Genomic DNA, 9,672 nt, shown 5'->3' on the forward strand with positions numbered 1-9,672 from the left:
ACTAATGACCAGGTCCAGTTAAATATTTAGGAGTATGTGTAATTGTTTTTGATTTTTTCACAAGTTCAGAAATACTACGATTTTCAATTCAAGGACGCCCAGTGGTAAGTGCAGGGCTCGCCGTTGTATTTAAGAGAAGGGAGTTTACAGAGGCTTAACCACCCATACGGCATACTGAGCAAACAATGTCGTCGATGTCATGGATGTTGGTGCTACTGCCATTAGCTGCATGGGCAACCACTGCCTCTAGCTCACTGGCGAAGCCAGGCTGCCAGGCGCGATGCGGCGGCATTGACATCCCCTACCCGTTCGGCATCGGCGCCGGCTGCTTCCGCCCGGGCTTTGAGATTGCCTGCAACAATATGACGCCGTTTCTACCGGGCGCCGTTGCGACGAAGCTCGTGCGCGTGCTGAACCTGACCATGACACCGCGCGCACAGGTCCAGGTGCGGCAGCCCGTGGCGCATCAGTGCTTCGACGCCGCCGGCAACAGGACCGCCGGCGGCTTCAACGGCAGGCTGATGGTCAACAAGCGGCGTGTGTACCGCATCTCCAACACCGACAACGAGCTCTTTCTCCTCGGCTGCAACACCCTCGTCTATGCCGGCAGAGCGTCCCGGGTCCGGAATGCAACAGCCAACGGCTACTTCAGCGGGTGCCTGGCCCACTGCAGCAGAGCACAGAAGCCGCGGGACGGCCAGTGCGAAAACATCGGATGCTGCCATGTTAAGATCTTGCCGATGCTCACCGATACCAGGATAAGGTTCGCGAAATGGCGTGGATCAAGCGTCCTCACGCGCACCTGCAACTACGCCTTCATCGTAGAGAAGAAACACTACCGCTTCAGGGCCGCCGATCTGAAGAGGATGCCGGAGTCAGACCCGGCCAAGCGATGGAGCATGCCGCTTTGGCTCGACTGGGCCATCCGCAACGGCAGTAACAGTCTTTGGTGCCCCCAGGCGGTTAAGACGCCAGGATACGCTTGCTTGAGCAAGCACAGCGACTGCGTGAATTCCACCAACGGGAAGGGGTATATCTGCAAGTGCAAGGAAGGCTACGAGGGCAACCCATACCTTCACAACGGATGCACAGGTAAGAGCAACTCTATAGTATATAGTACACCCTACTGGCCGGAGCTATGGAAAGCCATGGTGGTTCAATAATACATATTATTTTTTTAAGTGCTAAAAATAGAAAAACAATGGTATACATGGGCTATACGGGAAATTCCTGTTTTCCCTCCAAACTCCATCAAATCTGTCAGTTTGAAGTTTTTGTCTTAAAAAGTCACTCCACCATGTATCCTATAACCAACCCTTTCCATACCAGTAATATTTGGAGCATGGTGCAACAACAATAAATACACTATGTATTTGGTGGTTGGTGAAGAGATTATAGAGCTCTCTTCATCCATATTGGTTGGTGGGCATCTAATACAAATAGTCATTGCATAGAATATAGAGCTTTATTCAGCCATATGTTTAAGCCCGGTGAACTGAGAATAAATTAGGTGGTTGGATTGTTTGTGGTGGAACGATCGAGTCCTAGGTTTGGCACGGGTGCTCGCATATATTCTGAATCTATTCAGGTTCTTCGACACTATTCTTCAACACTATTTAATAGCGTATGGCGTGCCCCGCAAGTACGAGGAGTATGTGGAAAGGAACGTTTCAGAACCTTTTGATTCCACCTCCGGCCTCACTATCAATGCGGGTTGGCAGCACTCACCACTATTGACCTGTTCCCGGCCCTACCACACACCATGGTTGCCCTGTGTGAGCTTCCCACCATTTGCAAGATCACGACCATGGCCGCACCACGAACTCGACGTGGGCCTGTCTCTGCCACTAGTCCTCCGTTCCCCGACTTGTCGAGGAGGCTGAAGTCAAGCATCACCCATCTATCATCGCCAATTTGATCCGTCATGCCATCTAGCTTCCACATGTGCTACATCTTGCCCGCCTGAGCTAATTCCCATGGGTCACAAGCTCTAGACTACATTCTAGCCATTGTTTGCCCGTTCACAGCACCTTGTGCCCCCGCATGCAACCCGCAACCTTCTCCCACCACTTATGAACGTCTCCCTGACTCCACTCTTGCATTCGGCCAACGATTACCTCGACACTTAGCGTGTTTAACGACTTGCCCCAATGTATATTTGCCTCAAATTTGTTCGTATTTTATAGTCTAGCTTCCTATAGATTTGTGCAGATGGGATGTAATTCACGATTTGTCTCGATGCCATCATGATAAAGGAGTTTTCTCACGATCCACCATCTTCCATGGACAATTTTGATGTTGATTTATTCAGTGAGTAAGATGAGGAGATTTTGTGATGGTTACTCAATGAATGATGGAAAGTGGAAGGAAGACAAGTTGTGGAGGGTCATAACTCGGTCATTTGACATATCACCAGAATAGACAAGCAGCACATGACCTATATAGCCTCTACATCTCTTCCAGCAACACTTGTAGGTGTCAATAGAGTTGTTTAGCACATTGATGAAGTCATGTAAGCTAATCAAACATTCTTTTTTCATGAATACACAAAGCTTGTGTATCATTCATTGATAGAAGGAGTTAGAACGAGTACAGGTAAGGGTACATTACACAGAAACACAAGTAGGCATGTACATGGCACCCGAAGCAGAGAGATATAGAATGCTTGGTTCAAGTAGACAAAACTTCACAACTAAACCCACAAAGCCCGTAACAAGAGAAGCAAATCAAACCAACAAGATGTCCAACATCGCCAAAGCAAGCACCGGAGGCACCACGAGCGACAAGATAGTGCCTTCAACGAGGAAAGTGCCGCCACGCCATCGCCGCCATCCGGTTTGGAGAAGCGGACTTAGTGTTTTCCCAGAGATCAAAGCTGCTCGCACCGGCAAGCCGAGCAAAGATTTCTCCTTGACCTGATACTCAGCTATCACAAAGCTGCCGAATCCGAAATCAGTAATGGGGAAGCTGCAGTTGGCCAGAGCCGTCAACTCTGTATTGGGGTTGCCAGCTGGAAGGTTGTACCGCGCGCTACCAGGCACATGATGTAGGATCTGGCACCAAGAAACGTGTGAAGGCGTACGAGGGTCCGTTGCAGTGAGGTGGAGAGAACCGGCGTAAGGCCATGACGACCAGCAACGTCGGCAAGCTTAGACTAGAGAGGGCGAGGATCCAGGCTGTCGGGGCAGTAGCTGTCAGAGCCGATGAGCAAAGATAGCTGGAAGGGACACATCTACCAGATCGTCGAGGCCGGAGATGCACTAGGAAATGATGTCAGCAAGCGATAGACACTAGAAAAGCATGTCCAGAGGCTTTTAGGGCCGGAGTAACGTCAGCAATACCCCACCGTGAGGCACCGCACAAACACGAAATCAACCATTATAGGGTCAACCGCACAAACTCGGAGCCGACACAATAGCGCAAGGGAGGCGGGCGCCGCCAGAGACGAGGGCTACATGGATGAGGAAGGCAACGACCGACCCAACATCCGCATCCACACCCTGACAAGCCACAACAGCAACAACATTGTTGGTTGCGTCAATGAGGATGGAGGGGGTACAAATGTGGGATTCCACGCAGTTCTGTCGGCCGGACTGATAATGGGGGGCAGACGGAGGGGGCACCACACACATGAGATCCAATCTAGGGGAGGGGTAATCGGAGTGGGGCACCATGCACACGAGATCCAATCTCTGGAAGGAGGGGGGATGGTGTAGTGCATGGGGGAGGAAACAGTGCCACCACCACAGTGGCCATGACCAGGCCAGGCCCGCAAGGAGGAGGGTGCACCGGAGAGGCCCACACTGCCCATGGATAGATCTTTGGGAGGAGGGGTGCCACGCCCGAGGGGGGGGGAGCAAGTGGTGATACTCTCACATGCAATTTCAATGTCAGTGGGCATGATTATGATCAAGGATACTATGTTGCCAATGGCTATATTCCTAGTGGTTAGCATTCGTCTAGACAATTTTAACTCATCGAGGTTAAGAAATAAACACCTTGCCAATTGCCAAGAATGAGCAAGCAAGGATATTGACGAAGCATTTGAGTCTTGCAACCTTAGTTTGCATGTGTCCGGAGTTTTTGCTCACTTCTCGAACAAGAAGACTATAAATTATCTTGGACTGCTCGCCTTCTAGGCACCTCCGCGGGCAAGGAGGCCCTCCTCACCATCTGTTTAGCAAGGGCCTCCTGGGGGTAGCTCCCTAGAGGCCCCCCATCCGTCTCAACTACCTAGGCGCGTCGCACCCGGAGGGCTTCCCTCGGGGGTGCATGATGAGTGGGACGCAGACATGACATGGGCCACTTCTCTGTAGTGAGATTATAGGGCCTGTTTGGATTGTGACTACATTTGCCATATATTGCCACATTATTTTTGCCACACCTGTCACATTTGCCTTACTTGAGTTGTTCAAATTGTTAGCCACACTTTGGCTTGCCTAAGGGAATCTTGCCACACTTTTTGTGTCTATAACATGTGGGGTTCACTGCTCATAAAAAAATCTTACCATAGGTGTGGCAAGAACCAAACACACACCTAACTTTGTCAAACTTGACTAAGATGAGGTGTGGCAAAGTATGGTAAGGTGTGGCTAGGAACCAAACAACCCCTACACCACGCCAGCGTGTGCCCTCTCTTGCGCTATGCCAAGTGCACTGGGTTGGCCAGGCCCGGCTCGGCCGGGTGCACCGCTCGTTTGAACTGTGCACGTGCGTGTGCATGGCTCGGATCTGAGCGGTGTGTGCTCCACCACACAAGACAAGTTTGATTGTCCAACCAATTGTTCTTCTATTCGAGTCGCCATGCTTGTGTACTTGGCTCGGCGCTCTCTCCTCGTTTAATAGGCCTGGGCCACTACGACCCGCTTCTGATAGTCGTGGTTTGGCCAGTCGGGTTGTTTCGTGGGTGTTCAGATCTCTCCCATGAGACGGTTGTGTTTTACTATAAGTTTGTTATTTCATTCCACATATCAGACACCACACACTGGCTTGCCTCTCGCTTCACTTTGCAGCTCCTGCTCCGGATGACCCTTTGCCCATTCTCGGTGCCTGTGAGTGCAACCTCGAGGCGGATGTTCTCAGGCACGAGGATGGACAGCCGTAGCGCCACAACTGTGTGGAAGTAGTCCTCGCCACGGAGACTAGTGAGGGTGATGGGCAGCATGGTGCCTACTTTCATGGGTTAGTGCTGTCGGGAGGCCACCGAGGGCATCCACTGTCACCACCATCACCACCATCGCCTCCATTGTCACCGCCATCGACTGGAACGATTTCACCAACATCTCCATCACCATCTTTGTCCCTTGATTAGCGGCTTCTCCATCCATAAACCTCTGAAATCCTTTGGCAAACAATGATGTCTTATGCTATGAATTATTTTCTTATGATTTGTCATATCTTTATCTCTATGTTTGATTTCTTTTATATTGCTTTTTTATGCGTGTCCTTGATCGTTCACATGTGTTGTTCATATATGCATGTGTATTAGGACTGGTTGCCTTGTGGTTGTTTGTTCTGTTCCTTAGAGGATGCAGACTTGTCCGGTTTGTGCGCCTAGAGGTGTTGCAGTCTCATGTGTAGTTGGGTAGTTTGGTTTCCTGCATGTATTACAGACACAGAATAGGTAGACAAGTTTCCCGAGGTGCTATTGGGACTTGACTCCTCACTTTTCTTATATTTAACATTCATATAAACACTTACATTGCACCCACACTTGAACCCATGTGTCTAGATGTGCATCTACTACTATATCTACTTCGTTGTGGAGTATGCTGAAGTTTTTAGGGATAATTTGGTTAATGCCCCTAGTTGGGTCACACTTGGCAGGTTTACCCTTAGTTTTCGAAAACACTCGTTCCCGCTCAAACCACTTGGTTCATCTTATTTTTTGGCCTTTGATCATTTGATGTCACTTTGAAAACTTCATAACAAATTCCTACAAACTCAGAAAAAATAATGCAAATATGATATAAAATGTTTATAAAATCATCACTTATATGTGCATGTCATTTGCATTCCTAAAAGTCCCCATCTAAATTTGACCTCATATGATCTCACCACGAATAGTAAAATCTAGAAAAAAAATCTATTTTTTGGAAAACATTGAAAATGTTATGATCGTTTGCGAAGTTTCATCAAGGAATGATATTCGTGAAAGTCATGACAAGAAAACAAAATTAGCACTCCAAATGCTTTTGTTTTGGAGCATCGATTTTTTTCCATCACTTCCACGAATGTCATTCCCTTATGAATCTTGGCTAGCGCTCAAAACATTGATCAATATTTGCCACCAAAACAATTTTGAATTTTTGGATTTTTTTTTTAGATTTAGTCTTCATGGTGAGATTATATGAGCTCAAACTGAAATGGGACTTTCCAACAATTTTTTCATGAATGCAAATGAGGTGCGCGCACACGCACGCACGCACGCACGCACATAAGACGAGCATAAGACCGGCATTGTGGTTTGGGCGGGAATGGATGTTTTTGAAAATTAGGGATAAATCTGCCGAGTGCGATCCAACTAGGGGCATAAACCAATTATCCCTTTTTAGCACAACAAGCCTTCCTCCATGCATGTTGCCTTCTATCATCCAAAATATAGATTCACATGATCAAATTGGCTTAATGCTTCCGTGTTTTATGTAGATATCGACGAGTGCAAACAGCCACAATTACATTCATGCTTCGGCAAATGTACTAACATGGATGGATCTTTCGAGTGCACGTGCTCACAAGGATACGAAGGCGACGTCACCAAACAAAATGGTTGTGTGAAATCCACAAACACAGGCGGGCACCATTTCTTCTCACTTTCGTTACGATCAATATGTATACAAACTATCTTAGATCAAGTACAACAATTATAAAATAAGTACTTCCTCGTTTTCCAAAATGTAACTTCTAGGTTTGTTCTAAGTTAAACATTCTTAAGCCTAAGCAGTTATATATAAAATAGCAAACATCTTGAACAAAAAATTAGCTTCGTTAGATCAACTGTGAAATATGTTGTCAAGATGTCTTTATTTGGTGGCATATATTTTTACAATTTTTTCATGTTTGGTAAGACTTAAAGAAGTTCGACTTTGAAAACATAAAAATATATCATTTGAAATGAAGGGAGTAGGTGAAAAGATATTGTTCCTTCTCAATCATATGTAGCAACTCTCTCTTGTTGTCTTAAATTAAATGCAAATATAATTCTCGAAGTTAGTTCTACATGTTAGATCATGAACCATAACAATAGTGTATATTGCATGAAAAATAAGCTATGCAATGCAGATAAAATTCAGATTTCTGCTAAAAAAATCTACACTACACAAATATATTATTTCAAGAGGCAGCAATCCCTAAATAAATATGTTGCAACCCACAATTATAAAAGAATAGAATGGCACCATTTTATATAGAAGAAAAGGACACAATAAGTAAGGATTTTTTTAAGATGTATAGAAGAAAAAATTAGAATTTATGTACGATTAAACATCCCAGGAAAATACATAATTTTGATATTAGTACTAATAAATAAATAGATTCCGAAATTTCTAAATAGAACTCATCACTCTCTCTTAGCTACACATACTCTTATATGCATCCTTTCCCATGCAACCCACCTGGTACTTTGGTAAGTGCGTGGTTAGCGGACTTACATGGGTTAAACAGTGGACACTCCTATTAGTTGGGTCACTGGAATTTGATTTTTCTTTCCTAAGATTTGATATTTTTGGAATTTTATCCAGTATAGTTAGTTGATTTTCTTTCAATTGGGTAATACCTCTCCCCTACCAAGACTTCAAACCCTCGATCCAACCTATATCTCTTCCTTCAACTATTATTGATCAGTTATGTCACCATGTACCCTAATTACATGTCCATCGGTATTTTTTTTGCAGCTTTAACCATTGGCCTATCCATTTCTAGTGGACCAACTATTCTAGTTCTGTTTCTTGCCTCAAAGATAATAATTCGCAAGCTTAAGCGTCAAAAGGAACAAAAGTTGAGACGAAAGTTCTTCAATCAAAATCGTGGACATTTGTTGCAAAAATTGATATCTCATAGGTCAGATATTGCAGAGAGGATGATCATCCCTTTAAGGGAGCTAGAAAAGGCCACAAACAAGTTTCATCCAAGTCGTAAGCTTGGTGGTGGAGGGCATGGTACTGTATACAAAGGAATTTTATCAGACTTGCATGTTGTCGCCATCAAAAGGTCGAATATTGTGGTCAAGAGTGAGATTAACGAGTTTATAAATGAAGTTTCCATACTCTCACAAATCAATCACAGAAACATTGTAAAGCTTTTTGGATGTTGTCTTGAGACAGAAGTCCCATTATTGGCTTATGAGTTCATTTCCAATGGAACCCTATGTGATTACCTTCACAGGAAACCACTGAGATCACTACCTTGGCAAGACATATTAAGGATTGCAACAGAAATTGGCAACGCCCTTTCTTACCTTCACTCGGGTATTTCCGTCCCTGTAATACATAGAGATATCAAGTCCACAAATATACTTCTTGACGATGCCTTGACAGCGACTGTGTCTGACTTTGGAGCTTCAAGGTACATTCCTAGAGATAAAACAACAATTACAACAATGGTGCAGGGAACGTTAGGATATTTAGATCCTATGTACTTTTACTGTGGTCGGCTAACAGAAAAAACTGATGTTTATAGCTTTGGAGTTGTTCTTGTTGAGTTGCTTACGAGGAAGATGCCAATTAGATATAGATCCCCCACAGGTGAAGGGCTAGTTGCACAATTTGTTGAACTACTTGCAGAAGGTAAATTGGTAGAAATATTGGATCCACAGGTAATGGAGGAGGGAGGTAGCCAAGTTGAAGTAGTAGCTTCTTTAGCTATGTCTTGCACAAAGCTAAGAGGAGAGGAGCGACCAACCATGAGGTCAGTAGAGATGACACTAGAAGCACTTCAAGGACCCAAAAAGTTATCTCTGGTTCGGGATGCAACATATGAGGGGAGTTATTCGGCAACAAGATATACATCACCAATAACAAGGACATGCTTAGAGGATACGAGCAGACAATATAGTCAAGAAGAAGAGTTCGAGTTGTCCGCGAGTTACCCTCGATAGTATTGCTTACATTTATAAAAGAGTTGGTATGTATAACATGCATGTGTGTTGAGTACGTTCAGACATTGTTTGTGCTTTAATGTCATGTTTTGAATCAAAATCTAAATATTACATGGTTGGTTATTTCATCACTGTACAACCAAAACAAATTCTTTCATAATGTGGGTATTCACTGTACACTACATATGCATGTCTATCTTCAAGTTGGGTTGCCCTATTTTCCATTTCTCCAATAACAGAAATTCCCAAACAAAATTCAAAGTATATATAGTGCTCAAAATGTTGTCGATCAAAGATATTTGGTGTGATTAATGTTTTCTAATTCAAAATTCCCTAAGGTGATCTGAAATATATCTAGTAAAGTAGACCAATCCCGTGCATTTGCAAGTGCAACATATTATTTCATTTTTTTAATATGGGAAAGAAGTATATCAAACTTCTAATGACGAGTTTAGTGGACAATATCTGCCGGAGAACTCTAGAAATAGTTATTTATAATCTGTAGTGAATGGATTATTTGAATGTTTTTATTAGTTATATTATTTTACACATACATTATGTTTATTTTCTTTTAAAAC

General features: G+C 44.2%; 1 pseudogene; it reads left to right on the forward strand.

Annotated features, from left to right (window-relative positions):
• The first annotated feature begins 203 nt into the window (after positions 1–203).
• LOC123396226 lies at positions 204–9,354 on the forward strand (annotated as a pseudogene).
• Positions 9,355–9,672: the final 318 nt, after the last annotated feature.

Source organism: Hordeum vulgare, chromosome 5H, assembly GCF_904849725.1.
Source record: "Hordeum vulgare subsp. vulgare chromosome 5H, MorexV3_pseudomolecules_assembly, whole genome shotgun sequence".
Classification (NCBI taxonomy): Eukaryota; Viridiplantae; Streptophyta; class Magnoliopsida; order Poales; family Poaceae; genus Hordeum; species Hordeum vulgare.